General features: G+C 37.0%; 1 protein-coding gene across 6 annotated transcripts in view; it reads left to right on the forward strand.

Annotated features, from left to right (window-relative positions):
* Positions 1 to 13,102, forward strand: part of Ccser1 (coiled-coil serine rich protein 1) — a 1,241,689-nt gene that overhangs the window by 143,863 nt on the left and 1,084,724 nt on the right. The gene's annotated exons all lie outside the window — the stretch shown is intronic.

Here is a 13,102-nt window from a genome sequence, read left to right on the forward strand (position 1 = left end):
CTAGTAATGCTAATGAATCCAATGCACAGCATTGGGACTCTATCCACGTATTCAAGCCTATTTTGGCATTTGAACTATCACACAAATGCTCCAATGTCTTTGCTGTACATTATGTGATGCCTGTTGTTAAGGCTGGGAGCCAGATATGGAAGGCCACAGATTATGGCTTATCCATCAGAGTCATTCATATGGAATTGTTGGCTTTCAGGAGGTGTCCCTAGTCACAGCCACACTCCAGGATTACAACAATACAACACATAAGAAGCACAGGAGAGGGACAGCCGTTTCTGGGTTTTCTTCCATATGTTGGTAGCTTAGAATGTGAGTTCTCAGTCATGTGCTGCTGGGATATCAGGGCCCACTTGCTGGTTCCTGTTTAACCCTCTTTAGGGGCTTTTTGTTTTGTTTTGCTTTGGAGAATGAACCATATTCATTTAGAAGCTGCCATCATTATCTGTAGTTCTTGTCCAATGGTCACAAAGGGCTTACTTGTGACTTACTCACTTTATGTTAAATGGTGGGAAGGGCAGTTTGAGTCAGATCTGCAGAGCTTGACTCGTCCTGGCTTGTCATGCTCTTCACGGAAGCTTGTGGAGGTGATTATTCTTACTAAAGCATTACAACTACAGCATTAAATAGTACATATTAAAAACACCATTAGGGGCAGTATGTTTTTCTCAGTCATTAAAGGAACATTAAGGCCAGTTGTGAAGACAGAGAACTTTGTCTCAGATTGTACTGCATTAGTCCAGTTTTAGTTGTTAATAGCAGAACACCAGAGACCACATGTGCTATAAAAGAGAGAGATAAACTACAGTTGATGTCTCTGGGTGGTCCATGACCTTCTTGTTGACAGAGTCCCAAGAGCATCATATGACAAAGAGAACAATTGTATAAAAGAGCTTTCCAAACAGTATCTAAGACAGACCCACTCTCAACAAAAGCCATTAATCCATTCATGGGGGCAGAACCCTAATCACCTCTCACATTCCCTCCCACTCAGTCCCACCTCTTGTTACTGTTAGTGAGTCCTCTGGGGGTACAAACTGTACTTAAACAATAGTTCTCAGCAATGATGGACATCTTCAGAAACTTTTTGCTCCTGAAATGGAGATGTTAGAAAACCAGGGTACTTGCTTTATACTCTTTATGTTTTTATGTTTTAAAATGATTTTTTTCTTTCTCATATTTTTTATTTTATGTGTATGAGTGTTTTGTTTGCATGTATGTATGTATACCACATGTGTGTCTTGTGACTGTAGAGGGCAAAAGATGGCATCAGCTCCCCTATAACTGTAGTTATATATGGTTGTGAGCGTCCATGTGGGTGCCAGGAATCAACACAGCTCCTCTGCAGCGGCAACCAGTGCTCTTAGCCTCTGAGCCACCTCTGCAGTCCCATGATGTTATTTTTAAATAGTAAAATTGTTTCTTCTTTTCTCCAAGATGGCAGCTAGGTATCTTGTGTAGTTTCCCTCTTGTTTGGTACAGACTCTCAGCATGTGAGATTGACAGTTGCTTGTTTCTGGATCTGTTACAAATTTCTGGCTATCTGAAAGATGCACACTTGATAAAGCAGAATTAATGTTGTTTGAAATGACACCAGTTTCTGACAAGATAGTGAGTGCAACCTGAAGGCTTAACATTTTCTCTAAACAATTTAAAAGTTGTTCTTTTAAACACAATTTTATTGAAATTTAAATATAGCATATTGACTTTAATATGAAGGGTAAGTTTTGACTCCTTAGGCCTATAAATATATTACTATTGAATAACAAAATCCAATATAAAGCATCCTGGATTTTCAAATAAAACAAAATATATAATATATTCTATTTGTATTTCTATTTTAAAATTAGAGAAAATTTTATGATTAATTCATAAGCCACCATAATTGCCACCTCAGGTCAGGAGCTGTGATTGACAGGTGAATCATGCATGAACAGTTTCAATCTTCTAGTGTAATGGTGTATTTAGATCGATGTCACTTCAGAATTTTCATGGTTGTCCACTGCCCTTCACTCTGGTGTCAGGCTCCGCTTTGGCCTCCTCTGTTATAGCTTCTGATGTTCTTGGTTTCTTGCATCAATCCCAAACAGCATAAGTGTATGGTTTTCAGTTGCTTTTAGAAAAAAAAAAAGATTTTTCATTGAATGTATTCTCAACACGAATATCAGTAACCTCCAAACAGACAATTAAAACAAATATCTCCACACATTTCCAAAATCTACAACAGCGGCCCCATTTGTCTGCAGGAGACATGGGCTGTTGCAATTTGCCTTTTTTTTTTTTTAATTTTTCACAGCATTCACCTTTTCCTGAGTTCTGATAATCTAACAATCACGAGTGCTACCTGTGTACTTCCTGTCTTTCAGCATCAATTCTCCTTTGTCTCCACGCTCTCTGTCCTTCTGAATTCCTTTGCTGATTCCTTCTTCACACCACAGTTTAGAAACAGCTGTTCTCCGGCCTCTGCTGTCCCATAAGGCCATCTTTTCACTTACTTGACCCATCTCAAAATTTTAGAATTAGGCGAAGTTACATGTGCCTTACAGATTTTTAAAGAGCTGACAATTGATGGTGTGTCAGTACCCTGATATCAAATAAGTAGTGGAAATCAATTTGTTAGATTTGTCAAATAGAGCAAGGCTCAAGGAACTTCAGTTAGTAACAGGTAGAAGCTGGAACTTAGAAATGAGGGTGAACTTGCTCTCTTCCTGAGAGTTAATGCCTTCGCTGCCCTTGTCCTGTCTGCATTGCTGTTCTGAAATTCACGTTGCATGTAGATGTGCAAGCCAGCTGTGACAGAACTTAAATCTTCAGTTATGGTCACCTCTCCCTCCACTGTGTGTCCAAAGTGACATTAGAGAATCAGCAATTGCAGCACTTAAAGTAGGACCCACATTTCAGTCAGCACCACAGAGCAGGACAGTACATTCTACTGCCACTGCTGGCACCCACGTTAGCCTGTCCCTTTTCCAGCTGACAGCAGCTGAAGTCAAGCAGAGAACAGATAGTGACAAAGGCTGCAGGCTTATTCATGTCTTCACTGTCCAGCACACTTGGTAGCACAGCAATGGCTGCTTGCTCAGGTACTGCTCTCTGCCACAGTTGTTCTGCTTTGTCTTCTCTAGTGTCCAAGGGAGTGCTGGCATTCCTCCAAGGGAAACTGCAGTGCCCTGAGGTGAATGAAATTACAAAGCACAGCCTTATAGAAGGCAAGGAAATCTAAAACATCCTCAGTCCTTCCGACAGTGAGGACGATGCAACACCAATAAAATCTCATAGATGAGTGAATGCCAGGCTTTGGTGTGTTTCCATATTGTTTGTATGGCATCATTTTCTGTTTTTGATACTGTGTTTGGTAATCATTAGTGTGTCTAACATAAGAATGTACACTTTATGTCACTTTTGTGTAACTTGTCTGGAATAAAGTCACATTGCTTAATAAAATGTAAGATATGCCATTTCCTAAACAAAACATCAAAATAGATATATCTCCCACCAGCAAACAGACAAACAAAAAGAATTATTTTTGCCAGTTAAAGATCACCTTAGTTCCTGGTGGGCAAGTGTGGGCAAGATGTGTGGGAAGCTGACACCAGACTCCATGTCATTTCATTCATTTCCATACAACATCTGTTTACTGACCCTAAAATAAAAACAGTTAGTGTCTTCTAAACTAGTCTTTTACAAAGATCGGTGTTTGAAGGGCTAAACTTGCGTCTCAAGCGTGTATTTTTAGGATACCAAGTTAGTTCCTCTCAGCCACAACAACAACAAAAATCTTAAAAAAATAATTTTCAGATGCCATTTACTTGATTTATTTTGATAGTTCTCAAAAATTTCAGATTTTTCGAAGTAAATTATATTAAAATTTCTGAGAAAATTCATTTGAAGTATAACTTTAAGATTTTAATATTTATGTTTTACAACTTAAAAACCTGCTCAATGATCACTTGCTCCTGATGATGGCCCTGCCAGGGCAGGGAGGCAGAGGATCTAATCAGTCCTGATGAGACTTAACAAGCTCTGGCCAGATGGCAAGAGTGGGGAACCCCCCCCCCCCTTTCAGTGAACTAGGGGAAGGGGATAAGGGGAAGAGAGAGGGAGGGTGGGACTGGAGAAGTTGAGGGAGGGAGCTTCAATCAGGATATATAATGAATAAATTGTGAAGAAAAAAAAATTTTAAAAGATAGAACTGTGCACACTAATGCATCTTAACAAGGCCTTTTTTAATTTAAAAGACATAAATGAAGAAATGAATTAGAAATATAAATATGAAAAGAAATAAAGTGATAAAATATGAAAAAAACACCTATTTAAGGTAAAAAAAAATTTGTTTGTATATTATTAAATTTATGGAAAAGCCCTTAAAATAGGTTTGTGGGCTTTTGCAAAGGAATTTGAATTTTCCATTTTATTAGGTTAAACCAAGTTTAAGGATTGGGCATTCCATAGTAAGGGGAACAGGGACTATTTCTGACAGGAACTCAATGGCAGGCTCTTTGACCTCCCCACCCCCCAAGGGAGGAGCAGTCCTGCTAGGCCACAGAGGAGGCAGCCAGCCCTGAAGATACCTGATAAAACAGGGCCAGACGAAAGGGGAAGAGGTCCTCCTTAATCCGTGGACTTGGAAAGGGGCAGGGAGAAGCTGAGGGAGGGAGGGTGGGATTGGGAGGGAATAAGGGAGCAGGATACAGCTGGGATACAGAGTTAATAAAATGTAACTAATAATAATAATAAAAAAACAAAAATAAAAACTCAAAGTATTATGTAAATCTATATGTAAAATGTCATTATAAGTCTGCTTTATATATTATAGGAAACCTTACAAAAGCAATTAATTCTAAGATTTTAATAGAAAGCATTGTTATATTAATAATAAATTAAAATAAATTAAATAAATAATTAAATAGATAATTAAATAAATAATAAAAATAAATTAAAATAAATAAAAACTCCAAATATGGATAAATCATAATTTTAAAATGTTTTCTTTTAAATCTCGAGTTAATGCTGTATGAAATTGTTATAGGATCTGACTTCAAAAATAAAAATTATGCCTAAGACATTTATATAGATTGTTTCTTCTACTTTCCCTGTAGAATTAACTTTGAACTTAGTGTCTTTGTTCTGAGTACAGGTCTGAGTGAACACTGCAGTTTCTAAACTGTGAAGGAAATCTTTATGATGTTCACTGTTTGCGCTGATGTTCTGAATTCTTTCTTCATTCGGAGGGGAGGCTATCTCTGCCAGGAGGATATTAACTTGAATATTTAAACGTTATGAGATTTGAAGTGGAGGGTGACCAGCTGTCAGATAATTCATAGCAGGCACTGGGCTCTGGTTGAGATGAGGCAGCCTGTCCCAGCACGCTGCTGCCCTTGGTAGATTTATGTTCCAAAGAAGTGTGGCTACATGAACACAGACTTAAATGAAAGGGCAATCAGCCACCTGGCTGTGGTTCATGAGTCGCAGTGAGCTTCTCCTTCTCAGTCTATTATTTTTCATAACAATAATAAGAGTATATAGAAAGTGCCTTAGAGTCGGTGAGAGCCAGAGTACGCTACCACTAGAACGCACTCTTGGCCCAGCGTCCCAGGGGAAGCTGCTGCACCTGCTTTGAAAGGGCTGAGGTGTGATGTTCAGATTAGATTTAGAAAAGGGAAGGGGCTGTTGGTTCACTCGCATCCCTATATCATCTGTCTTTCTCTGGGAAGTCCTGCTCAGCAAAAGTGCTTTGGGGTGCCAATATATTTCATAAAGGGGAGACTATGATTTTTTTGGAGAAAATTTGCTGGAACCCTGCCAGATCTGTTAACCTAAGCCACTATTATCAGTATATAGTTTTGCTTTGTGTTTTTATTTTTTTAATTCAGTGCAATGATGTTGAAAATATAAGATATTATACTGTTCAGCTCTTTTCCTTTGTAGTGAACGATCATTAGTTAGCTTTGGGGAAATTAGAGAAATTGACCTATGCAGATGATTTCTACAGAGTTGCTCTTCATTGTTTTAATACAACATGAGGCAGGTTTTGAATTGTGGTACTCCGGCTTTACCCTAATATCATTTTTATGGATTTCTACATTATGGATATTTTTACTTTAAAATAGAATACTTTTCTTTTTCAATAAGATACATTATTTAAGCAGCTTATCAAAACTGTACATTTCAAATCCCCAAACCAGATTCACACAACCAAACAGCCGAAATTAAAGTGGCAGCTATGCTGAGGCAACATTAAAATGCTATCAGGTGGAGTTAAATCAGTTTATTCCAGACTGAGACCAGCAGTGGTTCTGCGCTGATTTGAGCATCTACAGTATTTTGGGGGTGGTGACTGCAAGGCCATTGGGAAGGTGGTTGTTTGCCCATGGTAGCCAAAGTTACAAAGTAAGAAGCAGAAGCAGAAGAACAGGAAGAGGAAAAGGAGGAGAAGGAATAGGAAGAGTTTTAGAATATTTACATTCTATAAACATTGGTTAGATTCCTTACCTGCAAGCACACCATTCTAGAGCAGTTAAGAAATGCCTGTTCTGGATTCTCACCATTACAGATCTGAAGGAATCAAACAGTGACCATTCCACTCCCTACAGTAGGGAAGGGCACCTTAGAAGCTTTTAACTACCACTCACTTGGAGCAAATTCTGAGTAAATGAACTCAAATCATGTCGGCTCTTGGCAGTGCACTGGGGCTGAAGTAGGCAGAGAGTGTTCAAAGAAATATCAAATACTTGTGTTTTACTTTAGAAAATCACACTGTATCTTCATTACTATAATCCTTTGCAAACCTTCATCTCAAAACAGCTTGTGGAAAATGAAAAGTTAAATGTCCTTTGTTTTAAGCTTTTCTTGCTATTTGTTTTATGACCTTTTGAAATTTAAACTCATAAGTCAAAATGAAATAAAAGTATGATTCAATGTGTGTATGTGTGTGTGGTTTAAATCTAGTTACGCCAAACCACACAGGGTGATAACACTCCCCCAAAGAGCCATAGATCATCTAATAAAACCTAGTCCCTGGCGTGAGATATACTCTTTTGAGTTGTTGGTTAGGTGGTTAGTCCAAGAGACTCTCCAATGAATATAGGTTTTACCTCCCAGAGCTTGAAAGTAAGAGCCTTTTGCAGGAGACACCACAGACTTTGGATACAAGTCTTGGAGAACTGTGGCAGGAACTGACCGGGAAGCCTCCTCCTGAGGACTAGCTCACATAGTATTGGAAGGTGCTATGCAACCTTCCCAGGAAGAAAATCAATCAGTATTCATTATATATCCAAATTGAAGCCCCCTCCCTCAACTCCTCCCATCCTACCCTTCCTCTCTCATCCCCCCATGCCCTTCCCCTAGTCCATTGAAAGGGGAAGTTCTCTTCCTCTACCATCTGCCCATAGTTTATCAAGTCTCTTGAATAAATTGTAAAAAAAGAAAAATCAAACTTAAAAAACAATACTTGTTGCACGCAAGCTTGATGACCTGAAAAAAAAAAAAAGTAATCAATAGCTCATCCAATGGTAAAGCCTGTGGATTACAGTAATGACTAGCCTGGCAAAAGATTCCCAATAGCAGAATAGTACTTTTAACTTGGAGGTAACCAACAGCTGTCTAATTGAACACTCAGGAAGAGGGATTTATGCCTAGTTTTATAAACTTAGCCAACACCCAATTGCTGGAGAGGTCATAGACCCAAGAAGAGAACCTTCTACTACCATTTTCCTAATATAATTTCTGTTTCCTACATATGTATTCTCATAACACAAATACTTATCACTCACATCCCTTATCAAAGATGCTTCTTTGGTAGAAGATGAAGACTATTACAGAAAGACATACTCTGCAGATATATCATAGAAGAGGGGCCAAAAGATTGTAAGACAGAGAGGACCAAGATGCTTGCAGTGAAATAAAGATTCTAGATATGGTACAGAAGCTTCATCCATAAAAATCTCAACAATGTGGTCATTTAAACAAGACCTCACAATGACAGCACCTATTGACATGCCAGTTGAATGGGAAAATTTCACAAGCCCTCACACCTAAATAAAGAATCACAAGCAATCAATGGTGGATGAGAAAGGGAGAATTTATTTTCTGAAGGAAAAAAAAAACCCACTGATTAATCTAGTCCCAAGTGGTTATCTCTAAACACAAGGGCATAAGACCAACACTAAATGGACTCAGTTCGTTCGGTATGTGAAATACACACAAACACACACACACCGCACACACATGTACATACACACAGTATCTGTGGGACCCACTTCTTCATTTTCCTTAAGTTTTTTAAGTTCATTTATTAAGTTCATTTTATTAAGTTATTTATTTTAATTTCATGCATACATAGGTGAAAAATATTTATATTATATCCGTTCCCCTCCACAGAGGTTGCTCTGTTGCTTCCATATGCGCACTGTGGCACAGTTGCTCATATGACACACACACACACACACACACTAAAAATGACATTTAAAACACGACTTCGCAAAATGCAGAATAGCTAGTAATCTGTAATTTACCCAACTCATTAAAAAAAATCCACACAATTTTGCTTAGAGAAAATTCCACTCAACATAATGTATATTTATGCCAGTTTAACAGAAGGGTATTAATATAATATTGCAATGTTGGGTGTATTGTTAATTGATGTTTTATAGGTCAATAGTCCATCACAGACATTTGCATACCGGTGACATAATCAATAAGTTACTATGTAATCTTCATGACCCGAGTCCTTATGGAAAAAGAGCAAAACCAAGGAATAGTCCAGCAGCATTTGGGAGCCTTTCAAGCAGAACATCAGAGTGAAGTTGTCCTCATGGAAGTTCCTCTGGGTTCTGTGTTCACAACTCAGCTGTAACTCCATGGTCACCTCAAGAGAACCAGTATTACTCTCAAGGAATCTGCAAGTCATTGCACCAATTCACAGAGACTTAGGGAAGGCAGGAATGGTGGAAGAGAAAGGAGATGTTAAAATGGAGCTGACAGAGGTAAGAAGAGAGGGTCACATATAGTAAAAATTTGGAGGGAAGTCAGGAACCATTGATAGTTTGGGACAATGGCATAAAAAGACTAGAAATTTGCAATAATTATTCTTTTAGTTTTATTTCATTGTCATGTTTAATAATGCTGTGTTTGTGTGCATGTACACTCTGTGTATGACTCAGTTGTGTACTATGATTATTTTGGTGTCAGAGGTCAAATTCGAGTCTTCAGGCTTGGGGTAAAATATCTGTACATACTGATCTGTCTTCCCTGGCCCACAGATTTAAAGTACTTAAATGAATTTGCTAAGTGTCTAAAAAATTACTGTAACAAATCTCTTATAAGAGAAATGTCACATTTTTATTACCTTTTGATATATGGCATATTGCTTTTTGTGAATATTAGAGAGAAGGGACTTTTTATGGTTCAGTTTGGGAAAAATACTTTAAATTTAACCTAGTCGTTGAGTATTTAGTCAAAATTCATTGTATTATACAACCATGTCTTATTTCAATTTGACTGCTTCTAAAAAATGGAAAATAGCACATTGAAAAGATTTCTCATTGGTGAATACTTGCTCAGTTATTGCAACTTATCAGCAGTGAACACATTTGTAAGAGGAATGATGTTGTTTGAGGAATATACAATAGAAAATGCTGCATTGTGCCCACTTTTGTTATTTTCTTCTGTTCAGCAATTTTTGTATTTGTCTTAGGCTGGAAGTTCAATTTAGTTGGTTAGTGTGAAGTCACAAAAACTAATTTATAATCAACTGTAGTGAGAATTTTGGAATTTGGTTTTATCAAAGAATGCAAAAATAAGAGTATGGATTTTTTGTTTGTTTTTGTAATTTGTGTTTTAAATCCCAGGTCTGGGGATACAGAGCTGCTTCACAGCAGCTGATTATGATTTGCCTGTTGCCCTGGCAGAGGTATGGTTTTTCCAGCTGCAGATAGTTTCTGTGACTGTGTGATGGTCATAATTCTGGGGACTTTTAGAGGCTACACAGATGCTAGGTTTCCAGGAAGCAAGGTTGGTTGGTTGTTGGTTGCTGTTGGTTACAGTTTGTTAATTAATATGCACAAAGAAGAAACCAGAAGAAAGAGGAGGAGGAGGTAGAGAAGGAGGAGGAGAAGGAGAATTTAGATATCCTATGGCCCTAAGGAGCATGATGTACCAATCAGCGGGAAGTAGTCTAAAGATAACATTGCCCTCTTTTCCCCTCTATCCTTTTTTCTATTTTATCTAATGTTAGGGGTTGAATAGGTGGAAGAAATGGGTAGGAGATAAAACGGTAAAATGTCAGCTACAATAAACCCATTTTCTAGCGCAGACCAAGGTTAATTTATAAAATGCCATAACTTCCACACAAGTTAGTATGGAAGGAGTAAAGGCTAATGGGGGAAGTTCATAGTATGAGAGAGTATCTGTTGTCCACACAGAAATCATGGCTTCAAGGATGGCTCTAAGCATTGGTGGCTCTGAGGATGGGTGCCAAATTGATACTCTTGCTTCACTGTGAGCTTCCATGGGTTTAGTTTGTTACCGTTTTTCCCTCTGTGCTAATTTTGTAGCCAACCACCTTCTTCAAAGTGAATTTTCTTTATTAAAGGTGACAGACATAAAATTACAAGGGGACAGCAAAGTAATCTGCATGAGTTGATTTTGCAATACCCTTCTAATCAAAACTGGCCAAGATTTATATAGAAAATTGCTCATATCTACATCTTCATTAATAGAAAGTGCTTTAGTTTTTAAAGCCATTTCTGGCTGTGAAGTTGAAGATGAAGAATATTTAATAATGAATGGATCAGAAATATAAGCATTTCTGAAAAGAGGTAGCAATTATATGAAAGCTTGCAGGACCCTTTAATTTTAGGAGATAAGATTTTTTAAGTGATATGTAAGAACATACACTCTTAATAATTACTTCATCAGTAATTTTCAATACTAAATATTAGACAACATTTCTGTCATTAATTTTTATTCATGTAGTGTGTATAGACATGTATAGGTGCAAGACGAGGTCAGTGGTCGATGTCAGGTGTCTTCTGTAATTGTTTGTCACTTTATTTTTCCATTCCCTTTTTTTTTTAAGGACAGTGCCACACACTGAGCCTGAAGTCCACTTATTGGCCTTTAGCAAAGGAATAGAATACAAAATCAGCCTAGAACAAAACAAAACAAAACAAAAAACAACAACAAAAAAAAACCCAAACCAAAACAAAACAAAACAAACTACAGTACTCTTTCTATATGCTAGTAACCAAAGTATCAAGAAAAAGATCATGGAAAGAATCGCTCCCTTTCCCTATATCCTCAAATATCATCCAAGAATAAACCTAATTAAAAAAATGAAAGACTTTACATTTTTTATATAATTATATATTTAATTTTTTTTAAGAAAAGGTAACTTACATTAGTGTTTTGAATTGGGTGATTTAAATCCTTGTTTGAATAACTATCTTTCAATGCCAAATTATGCTTTTCAGCATACTCTCCATCATTCAACAATAACTTTAAAAAGAGTTCGGTAGTCCACTAGAAAACTTCATGAATGTGTCTTTTAGGTACCTTTAAAATGTCTGACGCTTAGACAGCGTGGACAAGCAGCAAGACAAACACTGAGCATCTGGTCCCAAGGAGCCAATACAGGAAGACCAACAGGGGTTCTGAACTTATTTCACTAAGGACTTTACATTTTTGAAGAAAGAAATTGATGAAGACACTAGAATGTGGAAAGACTTCTGATGCTCATAGATGGGTAGAATTAATGTGAAAACGGCCATCGTACATAAGCAGTTTATAGAGCCAATGTAATCACAATCTAAAATCCCATGACATTTTTCACAGAAATAGAAAACATCATTCTTAAATTTATATGAAAGCATAGATTACCCTGAATGAACAAAACATTACTGAACAAAAGTGCTGGATGCTTCCTGTATCAGATTTCAAGCTGTGTTACTGAACTGTAGCAGTAAATATATCATGACACTAGCATGGAAGCCTACATAAAGAGCACCAAAATAAACTGGAAGACAAAATCATCAGTACATGAAATCATATCCACATGATATGCTACATAGACGCCAAAAAAATATTCTGGAAGAGAGCATCTTCAACAAATGATGCTGGAAAAATAGGATGTCCACATATAGGAGTATGAAATGAGATCCTTATTTATAATTCTGTCCCCAAATAAACTTCAAATTGATCAAAGACATCAACTATGAAAGTTGAAATACTAAAACTGCTAGGAAAACATAGGAAGACATCTGTCTATTATCTCAATCTATCTATCTATCCATCTATCTATCTACCTACCTACCTATCATCTATTTCTTTCTATATATCTATTATCTATTTTATCTATCTATTTATCATCTACTTATCTACATATCATCTATCTATAGATCTATGATGTATGTCATCTATCAATCATCTATCTATTTGTCTATTTACTCTGTATTTATACATATGTCTCTATTTCTATTTGTCATCATCTGTTTCTTTGGGGGTTTTGAGACATGGTCTCACTCTGGAGATCTGTCTGGCCTAGAATGTGCTGTGCAGACTACAGTTCCCTGGAACTTGCTACAATCTGCCCCTCCAGTGCTGAGATTCCATGTGTGCTCTACCACTTGGGCTACTTGAAAGATCTGTTTTGATGTGGGAAATTTTATTTTGTATTTCTAGCTCTTCTTAAGGATTCTCACTGAAGAAGTTGTTACCCTCTTTTTCAAATGTTTATGTTAACTAAAATCCTCTGTCTCCTGTTGGATCCAAACTTGTAATTATATCTATTGTTTAAGTCCCTCCAAGAGATTCTTTTTCTTATTCTTGCATTGATTATGGAAAATGTCACCAAGTTATTGACTGTATCTATGTAACTGGCCATTATACATTAATTGCATGAGAAAACAGTATTAGATTTATGTAGCTATTGTATTTTATTTGGTTAATGAGCTCCACTTATGATAATGATATTCTTCAGATTCTAAGCCTAGGATTCTGTGTATATCAAACAGAAAATTAAATTGTAGAATAACAGTGTGGATGTCTTGGGTGGTTCTTTCGCACAGTGGAAGTTAACAAAGAGCAAGTTTGTTCT

The sequence above is a fragment of the Meriones unguiculatus genome, chromosome 21 (genome assembly GCF_030254825.1).
Source record: "Meriones unguiculatus strain TT.TT164.6M chromosome 21, Bangor_MerUng_6.1, whole genome shotgun sequence".
Taxonomy (NCBI): domain Eukaryota; kingdom Metazoa; phylum Chordata; class Mammalia; order Rodentia; family Muridae; genus Meriones; species Meriones unguiculatus.